Below are 24501 nucleotides of genomic sequence, written 5' to 3'. Positions count from 1 at the left end.
GGTAGGGTAATTGACTTCTCTGGCTTACACTGGGACAGTTTTCCGAACTACTAGGGACCTGACAGTCAGCAACTATATCCTGCTCGGCCACAATGGAAAGACAAAGACAGGCTTTCTTTTTTTCTTACCAAGGAGTGGAATCAGAGGGAATGGACAGAAGACGTAAAGGAATTACCCCTACAATGGTATTATTGGAGACGCTGCATTTACCACCAACTAATCCTTCCATACTGAACTCAGGAAACAAAGGATTAGGACTGCATTTTCCTATGTTGCAAAGAGGTTGCTCACTAAGTATTCTACTCCTGGAATACTTTGATCAGAAAACACTCCCAAATTCTCAGCTCCAGGAGGGGTCTTTAGATGCATATCAAAGAGTCCACTGCCAGGTTCACTTCTCCCAGGATGTGAATATCTGTAAAACCGATGCATCTGCTTCTAGCTTACTGCAACAAATGTGCTGTATCCTTGCACAGAATACAAGACAGCACAAATTGCCATGCTCAGTTACACAGCACATCAAACTCTGTTGATAAGACCACAACAAAAAAAGGTTCTGCGCATGGCTCCTCCTCCACAGCTGTGAAGGCAAACAGTACTACCCCATGCTCTAGCTGCTTCAGCTGCAGATCTCTTTTACTTTGGGTATTTTTAGCTGAACAACAAAGGAGTCAAGGCAGACTTCCACAACACCAGCAAAGCATCCATAATCAGAATCAACAACAGATTCTGCTGGAAGAAAGGATGACTTGCAATGAGGCTAGTGAGGCTAACTCAGCACTCCACATCCTGGTGACTATCAGTAAGCAATGACTCTCCAGCCACTGATATATATCACTGTCCAATGCAATATCCAGATCGACAAATATGAGAATGGCTCCATGAAAATCCTGGCCTCCATCAAGCCATCGGGAAACAGCCTCATTCAAGCTGCCAAAAACATGGCTTTCCAAAGCCCTACACTCAAGGCAGGAACAAGTGATATAGTATGTTTGAATACTGATCCCAAAGAAGGTGGGGCAGAGTTTGTCTCTCAGACAGACACACACACACACACACACACACACACACACACACACACACACACACTGCTTCTATCCTTCGGAGGAGAGATGGAGACACAGAGGGGTGGCTTGTGAGTAGATGTCAGGCTTACCAAGCAACAGATGGGTGGTAGCTTTTACACTATGAGGAATCAAGCACTAACAAGGGAGAAGGACTAAGGACCACTGTGGTGGCATGGTTCATTCATACACACCCTTTCAGCCAGCGAGGGTAGATCATTCAAAATGTTCTCATTTTCCAGAATGCTGTACAGAGAAAAAGAGACAGATACGGACAGAGAAAGAGAGAGAGCACCTTCATGGCTGCCTGAGTAACAACCCCTCTGCTCCAAATGGAACTCTGGAGTGGACAAATGAGTGGCCACTATAAAATCATGGGGGGGCATGACGGTAAAAATAACATACAGAGAAAAAAATAATTAAACCTATACTTTTAAAAAGAAAAAGCTTGCCAGCTTAGCAAATGATACACACCACTTATTTGCACATGCAAAACAAAAGACACAAATCACAACATAGTTATAACTAAATATATGTGTGTATGTGTCTATATATATATATATATATATATATATATATATATATATATATATATATATATATATATATATGTATATATATATATATATATATATATAAAAACTCATTCATCTGTCTTGAGTCCTATTAAAACATTTCAAACAACTGTAATTAAACAAATGATTTACTGTTTTCCTATTACTTTGACCATTTTAGAAACAAAATAATAACATTTTGAAACAAACAAACAAAAGTCAAGAATTAGAACTATGGACTGCTATTAGTATAAATACATCTGCAAACATGTTCACCCGTTTAAGCACTCCTACAGCATCCAACGGATAACCATAACAAAAGTAATTACTCTGGTACTGACACCTGTAGTACTCTGGTGAACATCTGAAGAGTCTGAAATAACAATGCTACTGTGTACCTGATGATTAAATACCAAACTCAGTCACTATGGTCAGCAGTGTAGACAAACTATTAAAAATCAGAGTTGTCTTCATTTTTAATGCTAGATGTTACAGTGGGCATCTTACAAGCATCTAGAAACTGTCATGTAAGGACTAAAGCATTTTAAGTGCTAAAAAGCAGAACCCTTAATGTGCTTAACAATGCTTACATTAAAATTATTAATATCATCATGGTAATCTGAAATGATTACATACCAAGCTCATTGACATTGCTCACACAGAGATAAACTAGTTGAATTAGAGAGATCTTCAGTCTCATAAATAGGTGTTACGCTGGATACCTTTAAGCATTTGGAATCTCTCGTGTAAGGATGGAAAAAACTGTACGTGTTAAAATCACAGTCCTTGACACTGTGCTTAAATAATGCTGTCTTCAAAAAAAAAAATCATCACTATAATAAAACAGCTTGGAAGTTCCTATTCCGTAGAATAAAAGAATGTTGGCTAAATTCAAACAATTATCTTCACCATTTAAACCACCAGGCTAAAATACATAAACGCATTAACTAAGAAGAGCAGTGGTCTACAATATTTACTACAGATATCAACTAATGTCTCACAATTACCAACCAAAACATCACTGGCCACTAATAAAAAGGAGCTATACTTGCTATCCTTATTTACTATTTTGACATACATTACAAATACTTTCAAAAGAAATATGTTTAAATAATTAATTTAATTAATCACAATGCATTTTAAACAAGTACAAAAACATGGACTTAACGTAATATGCACACCACCTTTCTAGGCAACCTAGATATTTAAATGATTTATAAGTGAAAGAAAATTATAGAAAACTAAAGATGCAAACAGCAATCTCAGAACAAAAACATATACTAGTAAAAAGTAAAACCATTACCACACTTTGTGCACTGAGACAAACATGTTTTACTGCCTTCTCGTGGTCTGTGCTTACTACAAAAACAGCAAGACTCTGCTGCAAATCACCCAAGTATTGCTTTCCAGACTGCTCAAATGTATGTTAACAGACACATTTTTTACACATATAATCTTTTTTTTCACCTCCAAACTGAATTTTTTCTTACATAACATTTCTGTACCAAATGTTTTGCAGTTTTATACTTAATGGGCTCCTTATGGCCTTGAGGATTTTCTAGTCTGTTAAAGTGATTTGTTCATATTACCTGCAACATTACGACATTTAGGAAGTTAACTGTGGCAGTGTACAAGTACTACATTTATTCCTTTTTTATTTGATTAATTTTTAACAAAAAAAAAAAGCTTTGTAAGCTTTTCTATTAAACCGCACCCCAAAATAAATTTAGTGTATCCGAAGCAATGTCAACTTAGGGTAAGCGTAAGAAGAGTCCATGGACTTTAACTCATTCCCTCCAGTACAGCTCTTCTGAGTGTGTACCTTTAACTCCCAGTGGGTGTGGCTTCAGGCTTTAAAAAAATGAAGTTATCACCTTACAGTTCTAACAAATACTAATTGACAGAGGTCATATATCAATACAGTTGTGTTTGCCATCATGTATGCTTTAAGATAAAATATTCTGATACCTTGTATGTAGCATGGTTTTGGAAATATTAATGCAAATATGAACAGGCAATACTTGAGGCCTAGAGGCGCAGCAGGAGGTAACTGCAGAAATGCCTGGAGATGTCACTCAGCTGTAATGAGTTCATGGACATTATCTCTGCACATGCCAAGAGATGTGACCATTAAGATCTAGGGATGCTCCTTATGCTAACCCTATGTTGATGCCACTATGGTGAAAGTTTATTAATTACCCTTGGTAGAATAATACTGGGGAAAGTGGCACCAATAAAAATGTATTGGAAGAAAAGAAGGAGCAGAAAATGTTCACAGATAGGCTGAAAATGCTGTTCAGCGCTTCCTGCAATGCACACCATGGTGGCAAGGTAAATTTTAGTTTATTAACAAATCACTTTAAACTTCCTATCTGTGCAATGTCTAAGGAAAAACAGATTTCAGGAGAAACACCCTGTCTGGAGGAAAAGAACATACTGAATTTGCAGCTATCCACAGGAAGGGCTCAAGAAATGTCTTTTTTTTTTTTTTTTAAGGCACTCAAATTTTTGCAGGTAAATGGAGATTCCCAGTTTGGTCAAGCATGAGATGTTTGGGTCTAAATCCATCTGGAAGTGCTGGCAGAAATGGGCCTGTATCAAGCAAATGTCTGTGTAGGATCAATGAGCACCTCATGTAGCATGAGATGGGCAAACATGGGTATCGAAACGATCTGAACTCCCTGAGAGCAGTGTAGTGTCCAAAATGCTATAAAGTCAACTGAAAATATCAGTGGCCTGCTAGAACCATGTAAAATTTCATGTGTCCTGGGTCTAAGGAAGTAGGCAGCTTTCATGTCCAAGATGATCACTATAGCCTGGGGAATTAACAATGAGTTTTAAAGAGTGCTTGGAGGGTTATCATCTTGATTCTTTTTAACCTCAGAAATTTGTGGAAGTTAGCAGGATTTAGAGCTACTCTCTGAAGTCTAGCTTTAGTGGTACCATAGATAACCTTCAACAGAACCCTGCGTCTACTTCTTCTAGGGGAACATTTTCTATTACTGAGCAGGCTAAAAAGTTGTTCTACTACTGGCGTCACTAAAGTCATCTATTCTGTAGACACCTACAATGCAACCAACAGAAGGGAAGGGGATGAATGTCTTGTTTAAGGGAAGAGCTTGGTGTGTACCTGTCTTCAAGGGGGATGTGGCTCTAGGGATAGCATCACTCACAAAAAAGGAGTAACAAGCCCTTATTGCATCCCAACACATGCTCATATTTTGCACAAGAGAATGAAAGGTGCATAACAAAAATCCTCTTGGATGCCTAGATGATGACTGTTTTGCAGCAATCTGCCAGATGTAAGGCAGGCATAGGGGGCCATAATATATCATAAAACACCATAAAAATAATAATCTTCCTCCTACAAAATTAGGCTGAGGAGGGAAGATTGGGGGTGCCATGTAGTCACAATCGGGGGGGGGGGGCGAAATCTTAGGTGGGAGGGAGTCCCTCACCCATCTGCCTTAGCATCTAGCTCATCTCTAGCTGCCCTTTGAGGGCTTTCTTTTGCTTAAACTATCTGCTTTTGTCTGGTTACTACATATGGACCACCGTTAGGCAGGGAAAAGTTATGTACTTACCATAACAATAGATCACTGTCATCTCTCTCTGTCTGGTGCAACCTGTGGGTTACTGGATTTGACACAGAACTGAGACCGGCTATATTCTAAAGATTTCAGCTCATGGAGCTCCTCCTCCTCTACTCATAATGCCCCCTCAACAAAGATTACCTCAGACTGAGTTTGTCCCTCCCGCCCAGACTAACATCACTCAATCCCACACAGGGCAATACTAAGGGCCCCAACAGAGGAGGAAAATCAATCTTCCCAACTTGGTTGTTCCATGATCAGGAAACCAACCACAACAGCAAGACAAGAGGAAGGGAAAGTTCAGCTAGACAGAAAGAGACATGGATCTATTATGATAATTACATAACTTTTACATCCAATGTGGTCTTTTCCATCTAGATTCAAACTGTGGTACAGAGTCCCCAGCCACATAAAACCCTAGATTTATTGCTAAATAATGTGAAACCAAAAGAAGCTCTGGACCTCGACTAAATGTCTAATTTGTAGTGGGACACAAAGTCTGAGGAGCCACCCAAGTAGCAGCTGCACAATCACCATCCAAACAGCTATGGAGAAACAGGCTGTAAAAGTTGCCATAGCCCTAGTAGAATAACCTTTCAGTTTGTGATGCAAGGGCTTTCCTTTCAAACTATACCCAAAAGAAATACAATCAGACAGCCATTTGGAGAGAGCACCCTTAGACAATGGCGTGCCCAATCGGGTTTTTGAAAAGGAAACAAGTGATTTTCTGAAATATGTAGTTCTGTCCAAATAAAACCTTAACTGTCTATGAACATCAACACAGTGCAATAAATATTCCTCTCTGTTGGAAAATTCAGGAAAGAACACTGTTCTCTTTAGCCATCTTTGGGACAAAGGCAGGATCCGTGTGGAGGGATACCCTATCTTTATGAAAAAACAAATACAGATGTACTAAAGAGAGGGGCCTGCAGTTCTGACACCCGCATGGTGGAAATAACAGCCATTGAGAATAAAGTCTTCCAGGACAATAACATCAAGTCAGATGTAGCAGGAGGCTCAAATGGAGGTGCAGCCAGCACCTGAGGCATGAAAGGCAAATCCCCATGGTGGGACAGGGTCCCAAGCCTAGAAAATGCAACCAAATACCATCCTTGAGAAAAGCCTTCGAAAGAGCAGCCAATAGCATATTATCCCTACCAGAGTAAAAACTGAAAATAGCTACCAACTGCACCTTAATAGTAGAATAACTGAGTAAGTCCAAAAGCCCTCCAAAGTGGCTTGAAAAGGGAACCAAACCACTTATTAGCATACAACCTAAGTGCATACATTTTCTGACAAGAGGACAAAATATGGTTCTGCAGATTAACCCTGGATCGAGGGCGGTACCCCCTTGGGGTTACTCACCTTCCAAAGGTGAAACTTTCAGTAGGAGCTTCATGAAAAGGCAGATATGCTTTCCTAAAAGAGACATTTTCCTCCCTTCTGGTTCCAAGAGAAGGTCTGTTGACGGGTAGCAAAACATACTCCCAAACAGCAGACAGTCTTTCCATCCTGCTCACTCCTGGTCAAATTATCCTTAATCTTAAGTCCCAAAAGTGAAGAGCCATTAAAGGATACCTTGAAGCAATCTGCAAAATTACACAGCCTCACCCATGCATGGCAGTGCTAGTGGTTTGTGAAATGCCAGCAGCTGCGTTAGAATGCAGATGCATGAACACATTCGGAATAAACCGTAAGGTGACAACTGAGTCTCCAAAGTTTTCTGAAACTCCAGGAAGTCTACTGAGTCTTATCTACTCCTGGCACTTCTGACAATGTTATGCTGCACTCTGATCTAGTGAGCGAGATAGTTTAATACCCTCAGTGAAAACATGACCAAAGGCAGGAGTACTTCCCCTAACTGATCCAATGCCTGATACTCCCTATTAGAGGGATAACCTGAGGAACTCTTCCAATATGTCCTTCTTACTGGCCACCTTCACTAAAACTGCATCAATAGCCAGACCCTTACTCCAGTGCTAACGATCCTTGTGAAGGTTGAGAATGTTGTCTGTTTTTTTAGGAATCCATTCTATTGTATCAGGCTTCTTCCGTGCCCTCGTAGACAATAGGTCAATAATGGCTTCTGAAGGGGGGAACCACCCAGGACATGGATGGGCCCACCCAAAGGTCGCCAAAAATACCAACTCCAACTCCTCCGGAGACAGAGCTTCGGCAGTCCAACCTCCATGCTGATGAAGCAGCTCCAAAAAATCACCAAAGGAGGAGTCACTGCAGGGATATTTAAGGGATTCCTCCCCTTCAAAGAGGTCAGTATCCTCAGTTAAGGATTCTTAGGAGACTCCATGTGCTTCTTGTTGCCAGAGACTTTACATTTGGAGAAATCGGGGGAGGGGGGGGCAGGTGGATTTGACAGTAGGGCAGACCGCAGTCCATCTGGCATGGGCTGTCCCAGAGCAGACTGAAAATGTCGAAGATGGAGGAATACTGGTTGTAGATAACCATTCCTCCTGATGGAACAACATCCCCTCTATGACATCAAAGGCAGAAACTGAATCTGGCCACCCACATCTTGCAGACTTATGATCAGAAGATCCCAAGGACACTGGACTCTGGATCCGCTCCAACCTGCCAAGATGCTGAGACTGGAGCTGAATTCTCAAAAGCACAGGCAACAAGTTTGTAGGATGATCCTGAAACCAAACTGTCGAACTCGACCTGGAAACCCCTGTCTCGACCTGTCAGCTCTGAAACTGCTGGAGTTAAGGAAACCAAGGTAGGGGTAGGAACCGAAATCAGCCCAGCTGTCAGATCTGACCCTAGAAGAAGAAAGGCAAGTAGTTCCTATGACACTGGACTCACTGGGCTCAAGTAAGGAAACCAACACGAATGGGCCAAAGCCTCAGGTTGAGTACCCAAAGCCCGAAGGATCAGACCTAGCTACATCTGAGCCTGTAAAAAGGACTGCACCAGGTGTCCCAAGTCAGTGGGTCTTAAATTCCCAGATGAATGGGCTAAGCCAACAAAACCACCAATAGAAGGTTGGAGGCTTGCCTGCTGGATTACGGCTCCAACGACTGGATTCAAACCAGAGAAGCTCGGATTCAGGGAGCAGAAAAAAATGACTCCATTAACCAACAGAGTGCCAATGTCCTCCCAGACAGCACAGTGCAATTTGAGGTGAGATGCTCCAAGACAATATACACACTTGTCATGGGCATCTTGAGAGGGGAGCTTGTGACCACAAGCTGCACAGTTCTTGAAACACTTCTCAATATTGTTAAGCCAAAAGAAACCTAACACATAAGACACAGCAAACAAACACTAAAAACACCCTAATCACACTAGGTGGGAAAAGCCTAAGACACCTAACCCTAACAACCTAAACTACCTACAAGAAATCCTATACAGACAACTTAAAAAAATACAAAAACTAGAGTAGAGGACAAGAGAATAAAACCACACTACACTCAAAAAGTTTGCAAAAAAGATACACTCCCACACAGCTAACAACCAAGTTGTTGTTCAGGAATGGCAGCAAACATTTGAGATAATTTTACTGAGCAGGGGAGTATGGGTAGAAGATGCAGAGCTCAGTGGGATGAAGTCTTCAGAATATGGCCAGTCTCTGACCTGAATCATATCCAATAACCCACAGGATGAATCCAGACAGAAAAGATAACACAGGATCTTTTATTATACTTTGTATAGGACAAAATAACTGTTCCACTGTTTGTATGGTCTTCCCCTTAAAACTGCTTTTATGGACAAAGAGCCATTAACTGGCACCAGTGATGTATTTTCAAAGGCATCCTCAAACGCCTGAAACACCTGAAGGAAGGAGCTGGGTTTGGATTCGTAAGTGTACATCCACTACATGTACTTTTAGTGGGAGTCTTGATGTGTCTTCTGAACTCACTAAAATTGTCTTTATTAAAGACTTTATGGGGACAAAGGCTTGCTGCTCTGTAATCTTCCTAACCAAAGCAATAGTCAAAGCATACAAGGAAGAAAGCTTTGTGTGCTTGTACTTACTGCTTCAGTTAGGAGCACACAAAGAGGAAAGCCTTTAAAAATAATAATTTCATTGGAATTAAGCTTGCTGGTTTAAAATATTGCAGGAGCCAACGGCTTCTTCAGATGTCAATGCACTTAAGAAATGGCTTTACATCAGGGATAGCAGTCAAAGGAAGTCTTGGGATTAGGGGAAGTTGGGATAGCAGAAAGTTGTATCTTGACAAAAGTACAAGAAAAGCTTCTGTGAAATGTGGCTGTAAAACAAAGAAAGGCTTGTTGGACAGCTGCTGACACAGATTCTAAGCAATATTCTTCACAAAAAGGAAATCTGGTTGGCTCTGCCAGGCAGGATTCCCTGGTACTTGATTACTTCCTGGTTTTCCTAAAACAATGCAAAACCTCCAGGGAAAGGAGTTCCTCTGCAGAATCAATGTCTTATGTTCAGGCTGCCAGCTTGAGATATTTTAGGTTTGGATGGACCAAGGAAAAAAAAAAGACTGTGAAAGATTGGGAAGAGCAGGTGACTCTCCCTTTGCTCAACTCCTCAGTAGACAAAAACAATGATGTCCGAGGCTAAAGGGGGTGAAACACAAAAATCATTATGGCAATGTCCAGCCCTGCTTCTGGATTAGTTTGGGATAAAGAGTAAGACAGAGAAAAGGTAAACTTATCATAAAAGTAGCTGCTCAAATGATCACTGATATAGCTGCCTATACAGTTTAAATCCTGCACAGGATAAAACAGACAGTGAGCTTCCAGAGATTAAGGGCACCTTCCAAGTGCCCAATCAGACTACAGTTTGAACACAGCTGATTAAAGTCACCAATATTGGCACCAAGCTGTTCACAGCTTTCTTGCCAACTGAAGGCAGGAGGCTAGAGTTCAGAAAAATGTTAATGCTTTGTAAATAAAAATCAATGTCCTCACCCAGGCAACAAAAATAAGGAGGTAGAGTGACTGGCTACTGCAGCAGTGATCTTCTGAACATCTACTGTTAAATTTACTTACATAGCTGTACTATGTTCATCATGTGAACATTGCTGCAGTGGCCTTAGCTATGTTGGTAGACCACCACAGCTTACAATGAATGGGAAGAGGAAAGATGAGGATTCAGGAGCCACTGGAGAATGGTCCTAGCAAAGCCGTTCTAGAGCTGGAGAAGGAATCTAGTTTGCAGTGCTTTGTAAACAGGCATGTACAGAGGACCAAGTTGCTGCTTTTAGAATAGTTCTAGAATCAGCCCCTTTCCAAAACGTCACTAAGTCAAGGCTCTGGTAGTGTAATTTACCCTACCTAGAATTCACTTGGTGTAGTGGGAATAACAAAGGGAAATAACATCCAACAACCATTTGAAGACAACCTGCATCAAAGCAGATTGCCCTTTTCTGACTTTCGTAAGAAGTGAAAAATAGATCAGATTTTCTGAAAATTTTAGTTCTAACAATGATTTGTCTGTGGACATCCACAGTAAGAAGAATCCTTTCTCCCTCATTTTTAGGTTCACAGGTGGTACACTACACAAAAACACTAGGAATCTGTTATTCTAGGTGAGCATCCCAATTGTGTCCCCTTGTATCTTCGGCGTTAATATTAGGAGGGGGTATGTCAGTTAGGGATTTTCTAGAGATTATAGGGAGGGTATATGTTACTTTAGACATAATTTACTGTCTGCCTCTGTCCATCAGAGACACTGGGCCAGACCCAGTGTGAATTTCCAATTTCTCATCCATTGGTCAAGGATACACCTGAATAGGGTTAGCGAGGGACTTTGCTTCATATGTACAGGGAAACTATTCCAGAGGAATAGACATCCTCTGAGACAAATCTGTCTAGCCAACATGTCGTATTTACGTCTCAAACAAAATTTAAATCTTTAGACCTAGCAGTTCTGATGCTGGTTGCTTTGCGGATGTGCAAATGTACATCAGAGATGGAGCCAATGATGCCTTTTATGCCACGCACAGATCACATCTCAGTAATCTGTATGAGAGTGAGTACAGAGATAGGGTTTTAAGGTGATCTGTATAGGACAATGTGTTTGTGCCCTGGATTCTCTTGGTAAGGAACCTCTGTGGGCATTCCAACTGCTGCATATGTCTGGTCAGGTATATGCTGAAGATGACATTATACTCCATGATGGGTCTGATGAGGGCTGAATAAAGTGGCACTATGGCTTTCCTGGACCTGGATGCCATGCCCTTACTTCTAAATTGGGCGACACAAAGATTTTCTTACTACATTGGTCATGTGTTGGTTAAATGCTAGACTACTACCAACTTATGTTCCTTGACTACCAGGTCAAATCTTAGGGGTGCCTTAAAAATGGCATATTTTACTTAGGTGGCCGGCTTCCCAAAAGGTACTATAATGCATTTCTTGGCATTTGGTTTTAAGCCATGAGTTTAGGTTCTGAAAAGAAGTCAGAGAGATGGATAACATGGTTTAAGTTAAACTCCGATACCACTTTAGGCATAAATGAAAGAACAGTTCTCAAGGAAACCTTATCTTTGTGGAAAGTAAGATAAGGCTGCCCCACCATGAGAGCCTGCAACTCATCAGAGCAATCAACAAAAACTGTCTTCCATGTTATGAACCTCAAATTCAGCCTGATGAGCTGGTTCAAAAAGAGCAGTGTTAACTTTTTCAAAACAAAGTTAAGATTCCAAGGAGGGAATGCACCGAAGAGGAGAGGGAGAGCTATGGACAAACACACTGAACTGGCCAACAAATGAACCTTGATACAGGAGTAAGCAAAACCAGAGGATAACTCACAAATACTGCAGAACCAGGGAAAAACTAGCCATAAAGGGTCCTGGTTCTTGTCTTGACATCAAGAAGATCTTTTTCATTTAGCATTATATGATTTCCTAGAAGCAGTTTTTTTCCTTCCATTCATATCAGCTGCATATCCTCAAAAAACAGATGCATAAAATGTATTATAGCTCTACCATTTAAGGCAGCTAAATGAAGTGGTTTTAAGTTGGAGGTGTACCAAACAACCCCTGTCCTGTGTGAATAGTTCCAGTCTGTGAGGATGCTTGTGGTAATTGCCCTTGACAATTTCCAAAAGAAGGGAGGCACACACTTGTCTGGGCCAGAAGGGAGTCACCACAATAGGTTTTGGAGAGTCCTTCTTAATCTTCAGAATGGCCCTACATGTCAGTGGAAATGGTGGAAAGGCATACAGGAACATTCCTATCAAAGTTAATGAAAATAAATCCATTTTCCAGGCCTGTATGCAAGGGGTCCTGGGGCAGAATTTTGCTGGACATTTGTTGTGTATGAAAGTGAAAAGCTCTACTTGAGGTGTTGCCCACAGCTAGATCAAGTGCTAGAAAACCACCTGATTCCAATGCTATTCATAAGAATCTATGCTGAGCTTACTCAGATTGTCTGCACAACATTTTGCCCTGACTGTACATAGGAAGCATGTACAGTGAGACTATGCTGAATTGCTATATCCTGAAGCTACCATGGCTAGTCTGCACACAGGGAAAGATCTGAATTCCCAACTTTAAGTACCACATCACTGTGGTGTTGTCTGTGATCACCTGCAACAGTCCAGGGGAGCACAGATGGTTGAGTGAATTGAGAACATTTAAGATCGCTAACATCTCTTTTGTATGTATGCATTTGGTCTGTCCTTTTTCTTCCAAAGACCCTGTACTTTTACCGCCACAGACACCGCACTCCAAACACAGTCTGATGCACCTGTAATAACAGTTCATAGGTGTTTATTAGGCTGACAACTACAAGGGCCTATTTAAGCCTAGCCATGTGTCCCAAATCTCTGACAAGTTCTGGTACCCTTGACAAGTGTAAGCAGGGGTTGGGAGGTGAAACATTTACAAGCAGGGGCCCGGAAGATGAACCATTTACAGGTTGCCTGTGTCCACTTGACAGACAGGTGCCAAACCAGGGATGAATTTCCTGTTCCCCATCCAGTTGTCGAAGCTGCACTTGAATTGGGTTAGGGAGGAGCTCTACTTCACATGGATGGGGAGCCTGTTCCAAAGAAGGGGTACTCTCTGGGATACATACCCGTCTCTCTGGCAGGTCCTATTTATACCACGGGCAAGGTTAAGTCTTTAGAATGGGTAATTGTGGTGCCGTTTGTTTTGCGAATATGCAAGAGGCCCATCAGAGGTGGGGGTCTGACAATGTCTTGTAAGCCAGGCATAGATCTCCCCTCAGTAGCCTGTAGGAGACAGAATACAGGGATAGAGAGCCTTTAGGTGGCCTGTATGGTACATGTTACTTACACCCTGTATTCTTTTAGTGTGGAACCTCTATGGACTATGCCTAGTTAGGTACATACATACAGTCTGTGTTGGAGCTAGAAGGGAAAATTGGAGACCTGCATTCAGATAGAACTGGTCTCTCCGTCAAACAAGTTCTCTTTTACAAATCCCAAAACTGGAATCTGGAATGTTGGGGATGTTGGTACCATACAGATTTTAGGTACCACTGAATCCTTCTCATGCGGAATCTGGTAAAAGTAATTTTGAAAATTATGGATGCCAAAAATACTAGTAACCTGAGAAACTCCCTTTCTGAAGTCTTGGGCTGAGCAGAAAAACTTGGTAATAAAAACTCAGTAATAGATCTAGATAGAGATGTATTTTTTCCTGTGGAAGGAAAGCTCTTTGAATTGAAGTGTCTAAGTGACATCCTAGGAAAACAATCCTGTGAGAAGTCAAACAAGCCTTTTGAATGTTCTCTTCAAAATTCAATCTGTGAAGATCTATATCCCAAGTAACAGATTCCTGATGCTTATAAAAAGACTACAAAGAAAAGCAAGTCATCTAATTAAGGAAAATTTGTATACGTTGTGGTCTGCAACAGGTTATTGCCTAGGACAGACACTTTGTGAATACTCTTTGAGCAGTGAATAACCCAAAGGGTAATTCAGAGAACTGAAAGTGTAATCTAGACACACAGTATATCAAGAAACATTTAGAATCTGCAGCTCTAGGAATGTGATGATGTGCATCTTCTAAATCTAGAATTACCAACAAACTTAAAAGGGGGAGGAGTTCACTGATGACAGGTCATGAAGGGTTTTGAAAGAAAAGATCTACGACTGGTCTCCAAGAAGCTTCTTTCTTTATACCAGAAAAATTATGGAACAAAAACATTCCCCAATAGGAAAAAGAGGGACAGCTTCTACCATCTGAGTCAGCAGATGCTGAATGACAGGAAGGGAATAAAGGAGTTTGATTTGGTGGATGAGGAATAAGCTCTTAAAAAGGAGGAAATTCCCCCTGCCATCTGCATCACTCATGTAACACTCTCAGAACTCATTGGTCTGAGAATATCAGCTGCGAAAGATAGAGATGGAGAGCTAGATATTCGGGAAGATTTAATGGCTTGCTGGCGAGGGGATATCCTCTGTAGACTTGGACTGTTCTTGCTTCTGGGGAAGCTCCTTTCTTTTAAAAACCCCCTTGCCACTGCTTTCTGAATGTCTGCTTATTTTGACTTTTTTTCTAAAAGGGTGCAGATATAGGTGTAAAATCTTTAATAAACTTGGAGAAAGAAGTCTGAAGGATCTGTGTAACCCCATGAAAAAGTTTCCCTCTCTCACCACACTTTTTCAAGACCTCAGCAGTAGATAGTCCAAAAACAATTCTCTAATTGAGGATTCAGAATTTCAGTTTTAATATCCTCAGGTAGACTTGTGCACATAACCATGCAAACCTTTTCATAACAGTTCCAGTAGTAGCTGCTCTTGAAGACATATCAAGTGAATCATAAGCACACTTCAAAGATTGCTTGTGCACTTGACAAACAGAAGCAATAAGAGTACCTACAGAAGTTTTTCCTCAGAAGAGGGAAAACGGAGTCTACCAGAAGTGCTCGTGTACCATTAGCTCATGACATACTTCCTTCCTGCCACTTGCTGTATTGGCAAATGCCCTAAAGTATAGTTGTGTACACTTATCATAAATGTAGATGTTCGAGTGTATTCACTGTTTTAGTCATCACATTTGGGTTACCTGCCTGCAGGTAGCCCTCAGCCGGCCTGAATACCAGAGTCTTTGGATTTGTGCGTCGGATGCTGTCGCTTCTTCCATGTCAGGTCATCAGGGGTATAAAACATGCATCTGACACCATTGCATCAGTTTTTCTTGCCCCAGATGTCAGGTATCCCCACAATAGGAAGCAATTATATGGTATAGAACACCCCCAGCAAAAAGCAATTACACATGATATAATACATGCCAAACAAGGAGGAAACGTAAAAGTCAAGAGAAGTCAGGGGGCTGGAAGGAGGGTAACCAGGACTGCAACAGTGAATAGACTCGAACATCTACATTTATGGTAAATGTAAACAAAGTACAGTTGTGTACACTTACCATAAATGTAGATGTTCGAGTGTATTCACTGTTGCAGTCATTACATTTGGGTAATCTGCTGGCAGGTTGCCCACAGTCGGCCTGAATAACAAAGTATTGGGTCCTGCGTCGGTTTTTTGTCTGTGTTTTTGTATAAAAATTTTTAGTTCCACATGGTAAACACACATCAAGTTTCCTGGGGAAAAAGTGGCAGAGTCAACTTCACATGGCACACTTTAAAATTCCTTCTTCAGTACAAATCAGTGGGTGTGGGTTATTCCATTATTCAGCAAATCCAAGTAATGTTTGCAACAGTTAGCTAGGTCTCTGGCTCATCATCTATAATGTTTATGCTTAGGATTAGGATGCATTTTAAAAACTGACCTCAGTTCTGGTGAACAGTGGATTAAAAGGCAGACAAGTGGGCTTTGATAGAGGAGTAGGCCAAACCAAAGTTGGGTAACTCACACATGTACGACAGAAAAGTAGGTAGGTCCCACTGAGGTTTGTCTTGAAATCTTTTCTTTGTAAGTTTCTTACCCTTTTAAGGGCTTTTCATTCACTATGAACTGAACTAGTGAGCTCTGACTGATAGTTCCTTTAGTACCTATGGAATAATGTAAGAAAAGTTTTCTTAATGTCCTGCAATACCTTTGCTTTTTTCCCCTGCAGAATTTTAAAAGGTTCAGCAGCAGAAGGGCTGAAAAGGAGGCCCTATCAAGAGGTGAGTCCAAAAACTTAGCCTTTACATCTTTCCGGAAGGACTTAAGACAAATCCAAGAAAACCTGCAGACAGCCGTAGCCGTAGTGGTGGCTGCAGCCCCGGAAAAAGCTTCTGTGGTATAATAGCTGCATTTAATGGAGTGTCTGGCTACTTGAGTGGCATTATTGAACATAGTCACAGCCTAAGATTTATGTTCAGAAAGCTCAAATTCAGTCAAGGACGTACTCAGGTTTCCCAAAATGGATACTACGCATTAGTCATTTGTAACTGGTAGTTTAGATCTCTAAGTGCCAGCGTAGCAGATGTATAGACTTTTTTGCCATACCTGTCCATGGCTCTGCTGTCTCTGTCAGATGGCAGCACACTGGATGCAAGCATAAGTTTGTTGGGTTTATCTGTAGAGAGTGAAAACTGAGGGATCTGCTACCTGACTGCTGTATAAGAAATGAATGTCCTCAAGCACCTTGTAAAATCTGTCTTGTTTCTTAAGATGCAGGAGGATGTGAGTCTAGGTTAGAAGGTGTGGAAAGTACAGTTATGTACACTTACCATAAATGTAGATGTTTGAGTGTATTCACTGTTGCAGTCATTACATTTGGGTAATCTGCTGGCAGGTTGCCCCCAGTCAGCCTGATTAACAAAGTCTTGGGTCCTGCGTCGGCTGCTGTCCCTTCTTCCATTACGTCAGGTCGTCAGGGGTATAAAACATGCAGCCGACGCCATTACATCAGTTTTTCTTGCCCCAGATGTCAGGTGCCCCCAAATGGGGAGCAAAATATATATAATTAAAAACACAAAAATATACCTCCAACCAAAAGCAAATATACCAAAAAGGCTTTTAAGCATAGTAAAAGAAAGTAGAGGTATAGTAAGAGAAAAACAGGGGCTGGAGGGAGGGTAACCAGGACTGCAACAGTGAATACACTCAAACATCTACATTTATGGTTAGTGTACACAACTGTACTATGCTCTTCGTGTTTCACTGTTGCAGTCATTACATTTGGGTAGATTCCCAAAGCTATGGTTGGGAGGATGGATTTATACAGCATTAGGACCAGCTATAAGGCCCTGCAAAACAGCAGTGGCAAAGCCAGCTCTGGATTTAGAGAAAATTGGTAAGTGATAATGCTTGGTGAAAGTATGAACTGAAGTCCAGGTAGCAGCTTCTAGAATATCCCTGGTAGGAACACCTCTGAGAAAGGCTGCAGAAGTAGATGCAGCCCTGGTGGAATGACATCTGATCCCCTTGGGGATAGGTTTTCCATGGTGCTTATAGCAGAAATTAATGTAATGACTTATCCATATAGAAATGGTTTGTTTTTAAATAGCCTTCCCCTCTGCCAATGCAGCAAATGCTACCAGCAGTTGTTCAGATTTTCTTCGAGATTTAGTCCTGTCCAAGTAGAATCTAAGTTGTCTGTGTGCATCCAATGAATGCAGAATCCGCTCCTCCTTGTTCTGTGGATTGGGAAAGAAAGTTGGCAAATGAATGGACTGATTAAGAGCCGCATTGGATACCACCTTAGGCATGAAAGATGGATTGGTCCTGTGTGACACCCTGTCTACATGAAAGATGATGAAAGGCTTCACTGCCATAAAGGTATGTAATTCAAATATCCTTCTAGCTGAAGTGATTGCTAAAAGGAAGGCTGTTTTCCAAGAAAGAAATTTTAAGTCTGCAGTAGCAGCTGGCTCTAAAGGAAGTAGAGTGAGTTTCTCCAATACAAAGTTAAGGTCCCAGGCAGGGGTTGGAGCTCTCCTGGGTGGTCTCAAGTTTTTGGCCCCTCTAGGGTACTGCTTGAGCAGAGGAGAGGGGAAGTTCTGTGTTGTAATGAGCTGAAATGGCTGAGGCATGGATTTTAATGGAGGAAAAGGACAGGCCCTTGTGAAGCATCTCAGTTAAGTATTGAAAAATCTGAGGGAAAATGGGTGCTGCTGTGCTCATTCCTTGAGACTGATTCCAGGCACAGAATCTTTTCCATTTGTCAGCATGAGATTTTCTAGTACTAGGTCTTCTCGCCTTCAAAATCACATCCATCACAGGTTTGCTGAGGGATGCTAAAGGGGAATTTAAGTGATTAGTCAAGCTGCAAGATTCAATGTTGGGAGCTGAGGGTGCAGGATTTGGTTCTCCTGCTGAGAAAGTAAGGAAGGTGTCTGAGGCAGGCGCCATGGAGAAATTTGTGAGACACTGAGCAGGAGTGGGTACGAGTGTTGGCGTGGCCATTCTGGAGCAATCAAAATCATTTTTGGTTTGTCCTGTTTGACTTTTAGCAGAAGTTTGGAGAGCAGAGGCAGAGGGGGAAAGGCATAGACTGACAGGTTTTTCCAGCTTAAGGACAGAGCATCCACCTTCCAGGCTTTTTTTGTGAGGAGTTCTTGTGCAAAATTTGTCCAACTGGTAGTTCTGGGGTGAGGTGAAAAGATGCATGTCTGGGCTCCCCCATTTGCTTGTCAACATATTGAAAATCCGTGGTTCCAGTTTCCATTCGTGTGGGTCCATGAGATTTCTGCTTAGGTCGTCTGCCAGAATATTCAGCTTTCCTGGCAGGAATTGAGCTTGTAGTTGTACTTGGTAGCTTAAAGCCGTGTTCCACAATGCCATGGCTAGTCTGCAGAGGGGGTAGGAATGTGTACCCCCCTGCTTGTTTATGTACCACATAACCGTGGTGTTGTCTGTCTTTACCAGTAGTTGTCCTGGATGAAGGTAGTCCTTGAAGGCTGTCAGGGCATTCTGTATAGCTAGCATTTCTTTTTGATTGATATATAGGTGCATTTGTTTTGGGTTCCATTTGCCCTGAATGCACTTCCCTGCCAGATGAGCCCCGCATGCATAGTCTCCTGCGTCTGTAGTTAGGGTTTGGGTGGCAGGGTGTGGTGTGAACGGCAGTCCCTTGTTTGGTGGCAGGCCTTTGCCCACCATAGGAACTCCAGGTGTAGGCAAGGTATGACAGGAATCATTGTTTCCAGGCTGTGACAATGTTGACTCCATAAACCTTTTAAGTACCACTGAAGTTTCCTCATATGCAGTCTTGCATATGGAATTAGAAGAATATTGGAGGCCATGAACCCAAATGTTTGCAGTATGTGTCTTGCAGACAACAGTTTTTTTGTGGCCACCTGTTTGAAGTAAGTCACCAAATAAATTTGCTTTTCTGGTCTGAGGAAAGCCATCTGGGCAGCTGTATTCAAGCTTGCACCCAGGAATGTAATTTTTTGAGAGGGTACCAGTTGTGATTTCTTTTTGTTTATGGTGTACCCTAGACAAGTTAGAACCCTTTTTACAAACGCCAGATGTTTTAAAAGTATGGCCTGGTTTTCTGCCTGAATTAGACAATTGTACAGGTATGGATATATTTGAATATTTCTTTGCCCACAAGATGCAATTGCTGGAGCCAAGCACTTTGTGAATACCCTGGGCGCAGTAGACAAGCCACAGGGCAGTGCAGAGAACTGATAATGCAAGTAGCCTGCTTTGAAGCGTAGGTATCTTCTGCAAGATTCCCTGACTGGGATATGCAGGTAAGCCTCTTTTAAATCTAGAGTTGCCAACCAGGCATCCTTGCCTAGCATACAAAGTAACTGGTGAAGAGTCAACTTCTTGAATTTTGGAATGTCCAGAAAGGTGTTTAAAGTAGACAGGTCCAGAATTGGACACCATGATTTGTCTTTTTCTGGGTATCAGGAAAAGTCCGGAATAGAAACCTTGTCCCTTTTCCTCTTCTGGTATTGGTTGAATAGCCCCCATGTTTAGGAGGGAAAGTACTTGTTTCTGAGCCTCTGCCCACTGATTTGGGGGCAGGTCTGGCCACCCGTTTGGAGTAGGCAAAGTGTGGAAATGAAATCTGTACCCCTGGGACACTATATTTAAAACTCATTTGCCCTGGGTTATAAGCTGCCAGTTTTTTGCATGAAGAGCAATTTTTCCCCCCAAAGGGGCGACTAAGAGGTAAGTGCTTGGTAATTTTAAAGGAAAATAATTGAGACTGTTTACCATAGGGGGGTGTCTTGTTATTTCCAGACTTGGAAGTGGAAGCACCCCATTACTTAGTTCTGGGAGTCCCTTGGGACTGAAACCTAGTGCTTTTGGTGTGTCTGGGTTTGGCTGGAGTGGATCTGGAAGGAGCTGGAAAGGACCAGTTCTTAGTAGGCCAGTGCCTACTAAATCTTGGAGGTTGCACTTGTAAGAAACCTTTCACAGTTTCCATAGATTTAGTTTTATCTTCCATCTTTTTTAGAACTTCTTCAGCCTTATTGTCAAACATTCGATCCTGATGCAAAGGAGCATCGAATAATTTTGCTTTAACATGATCAGGCAGAGATTGCTCCTTTAGCCACGCATGCCTTCTAAGCACAGACCCAATAACAGCAGCCCTACAAGAGGTCTCTAAAGAATCAAATCCACATTGCAAAGTATGTTTTCCAACTAGTTCAGCTGAGTGCAATAAATCATGTAAATATTTTCCACACAGTCAGAAATCAACATCATTTTCTGTTTAAGCAGTCCCATGACATGCTGTTGATATTTAAGCATATGAAATTGACAGTTTAAAGCCCTGATTGCCAAGGTTGCAGAAGTATAAACCTTTTTACCCCATCTATCCAGCGCCCTGGAGTCTCTATCAGAAGGGGTAGGATTTTTAGCAGTAGAAGCCTTAATGCCCTTGGGCCCCTGAGAAATGGTTTCTGGGTCCGCGACAGGATTTTTGAAAAGGAATTTGTGGGACTCAGGAACCCTGTAGTATCTGTCTGGTTTACTAGGAGCCGGAGGCAGGGAATCAGGGGCAATACTGGATTCCGAAAACACAACAATGTCTAGTACAGGAGGTATAGCCAAAGGCCTATGCTGAGGAAGAAGAAGGAAATCCCTAAGCCTCTTTTTGGATTCAGAAAATTCCTGACTTTCCCAGTGGAAATGCTCCCTTAAGGTATGTAAAGTTTCCCCAAAAGAAAAGTCCTCAGGGGGGGAAGCAGAGGGAATAGAATCCGCTGCATCAGAATCCACATAAGTAGGTATGGACAAATCCAGGTCATTAGAGGAGTCAGAAGAAACAGAGTCCTCTTCAGAAGATTCATAGTCAAGCTCAATCCTAGGCATCTTAGAAGGGGGGGAGTTGACTCCCCCTGATTAGAGTAATTAAATCTTCAGCCATTTTGATCATTTGTTTTTAGGCATAGGGCCCTGAACATGTGGCCTGGGCTTCGGTTTTTTAGACACAGATCGAGATTTAGGCCTTAGTATTGAGGGTGGAGTTGGTTTAATATGCAAGTCTGTAGGCCTGATTACACCCTCAGAAGCCAGTGCCTGCATGGCGGCTCCGGACCCATCCAAGGTAGAGACATCCGCGGGTTCCATAGGTGAAGCATCTAATGGCATACCGGACTCCGAATGGGTCTCAAGTAGAGGCCTGTCTATCAGACGTAGCAGGTATCAGGGGCTGCGAAAGCGCCTCACTGAGTAACGGCGAACTGGCGACTGGCTTAGGAGAAGCATCGTCGGCAGTTTTGAACCTCAACGGCCTGTCTCTGTCTTTTTCTTTGCGTTTTTTCGGTATTCCGGTAGTTGGATGGCTAACAGATGTCATTTCTGGATAATTAACACCGAGAACCAAAATATTTAGAAGCAAAAATGTACCGACGGATAGTGCGCTGATTAAATAAAGCACAGAACGGACAGCAAGGTACGTCGTGGTCAGGGCCTAGGCAAGGAATACAGTACAAATGAAAATCCTTATGAGGTATTTGCTTCCCACAAGTAATGCAATTATTAACTTTTACTGACATCGGTAAGAAGCAAGAAAAATTTTCCCCAACAGGGTACTTAGCTTTTAGTTGAAGACTTCGGTTCTGAAACTCGAAAATGAAAATTTCAGGAGTTGGCCAACCGGCACTTGCGAACTGCTTCTGCTGCGGGCACCGCACGGCAAGAAAGACTGATGTAATGGCATCGGCTGCATGTTTTATACCCCTGACGACCTGACGTTATGGAAGAAGGGACAGCAACCGACGCAGGACCCAAGACCTTGTTAATTAGGCCAACTGAGGGCAACCTGCAGCTGATTACCCAAATGTAATGACTGCAACAGTGAAACATGACGAACATGTAAAAGTATCCAAAATGTTTTCCAGGACAGGGGGCTAAAATGAAGACTTAGGGGTCCTACTTCCAATAATTTATAGTACTCATTAGCAGACTGGAGTTCCGCTGTGGCGAACCCTAACCAGGAAAAGCCGAAAAGACAAACAAACCTATTCTGTACGTCTGAGACCTGCTTAGTGTCCTACTCAAAATGCTGCATCATCCTGGAAACTGACTCCCCAAAGGAAATCTTTTCCACTGGGGAAGATGGTGATAATGTATCCTCATCATCTGAGGTCAGCTGTCCTTTAGTATATATTTGTGAGTAAAAAGTCAGTGAGTCTTTATATGAATTACAACTACAACTCCTCTGAAGAGAATTCATTCTGCCTTTTCAAAAGGGCAGGAAAGAAGGAAGGAGGCTTCAACGATAAGATGGCTTTATATAAGCCTTGAGAAAAGTCCAGCCATTCCTTTTCATTTGACATACACTGAGAAGAGAGATGTTTAGTCTTTTGCTTCTTCTTCTTCACAGGGATGTTTGCTTTAACAAAGCACAGTTTTGCAGAACCTTGTTGAACCTTATAAGGGGAGCCAGATATCTCTTCTCTAACTAGGATATGAGGTATGTTCTCAGGTCCCTCTGAGATAATGACCTTAGGTTCCCACTTCTCTACTGTAGCAATTCAGTCACATTGTAACATGCAAGTGAGAGACACCATATCAACCTCCAGTGTCTCATCCAAGCTTTGATGTACCACAGATTCCTGAAGCATCTTAGTGGATATGTCCAAGTCAGAATGGGCAGCCAAAGTAGCCAGTTTCAGTTTTCTAAACAACTTTTTGGGTATTTATCGGGATATCTGATGCAGAGGGTTCTGCCATTTTGATAAGTGCAAGGCTCTCGAGAAGTTGCACCTGCAAACAGGTATTTAGGGAAACTGACCAGATTTTAAATGTTTTAGAGACAAACAAATGACTAATTTTACAGCTACGATAATCTGCTCAACTCCTAAGCAAAACAAACACTGAGTGTGGAGGTCTTTATAAGGAATTTGCCTTCACAGCTGCACTTCCTGCTCATAGCTGACATGAACAAATCATTATGAAAACAGTAAGAAAAACAAGGTTGTCCAACGGGGCACTCGTCTGACCAAACCCTGGCAGTGGTAGCAGCACAACGATGTGGTATTCAGACCAATGGTAGCAAATCCTCTGCTTTCATACTGGCAACAAGATAGTCTGTCTTATACTCATAAACTTGCTTATGTACCCCTATGCCTGCAGGCTGAGGTCATATGCTGGATGTATGCAGCATCAAGAAGTGGTCACTTGTCTTTGGTAACCCAGCCATATGTCAGGTTACCCTCAGCAGAATAACATACAAGAACTATAAACACTACAACACTGATCTAAGGAAGACATCAGCAGTTGCCATTTTGCACACAGATGAGCTCACATCCTATTAAAAGAGGCCATATTGTGCTACGACTCAATGTGATGCTTGCTATAAAATAGCAGCAGAATTACTTAAGTATCCTTCCCTAGTTTAAACCAGAATGCAGCAAAGTGAAAGGTAAGGGAATGGAGACAAAACCTGACCACAGTAAAATCCTCCATGATTTACCACCTCTTGGGGAGCTAAACTGCTTCAGCAAGCTTAAATGACAGAGACCACAAAAAGCTGTATGTACAACCGGACTACATGTATTTTCTTACTTTTAAAGATCATCAGTATGACTTCTATTACCCACCCAAGTTTCATGTATTTTATTATGATATAAATAAAATAATAATAAGATAAAGGAAAATATAAACAAAGTACAACAAAACACGACTTACCCTAAGGCCTTTGTACCCATCCACTTCATTAATAGCTTTGCAGACACTAGCAATGTTGGCAAACTCCACAACAACATACTTCGTCCTTCCTTCAGATTGCTCAACTTTAATATCCTGAAAGACAATAACACCTTAAGCTCCTTAGAACACAGTCTCAGGATGCTCAATTCTGAAAAACTGAAACACATTTAGAGTTCTAGCAAGGCAAAAAAAAAGTGTGTGTTATTTGGATCCAGTTAATTTACAACTTCCCTTCACCCCATACAAAAGAAAGAGACTTAGAGAAACAAATCTTCAAGTACTCATATTAGTAATCTTTGAAATGATCT

The 24501-nt window shown here is 41.8% G+C and overlaps 1 protein-coding gene across 1 annotated transcript in view; it reads right to left on the bottom strand.

Moving 5' to 3' along the window:
- LOC122796505 (calcium homeostasis endoplasmic reticulum protein-like) overlaps positions 1-24281 on the bottom strand; it is a 755064-nt gene extending 730783 nt beyond the window's left edge. Inside the window, exon 1 of the mRNA XM_044065037.1 lies at positions 24173-24281. The gene's annotated coding sequence lies outside the window, so the exon portion shown is untranslated. The remainder of the gene's footprint in view (positions 1-24172) is intronic.
- Between the last annotated feature and the right edge of the window lie 220 nt (positions 24282-24501).

This window comes from Protopterus annectens, chromosome 3.part0 (assembly GCF_019279795.1).
Source record: "Protopterus annectens isolate FY-2018-M chromosome 3.part0, PAN1.0, whole genome shotgun sequence".
NCBI classification, from domain to species: domain Eukaryota; kingdom Metazoa; phylum Chordata; order Ceratodontiformes; family Protopteridae; genus Protopterus; species Protopterus annectens.
This window is presented reverse-complemented; position numbering and strand designations above follow the sequence as displayed.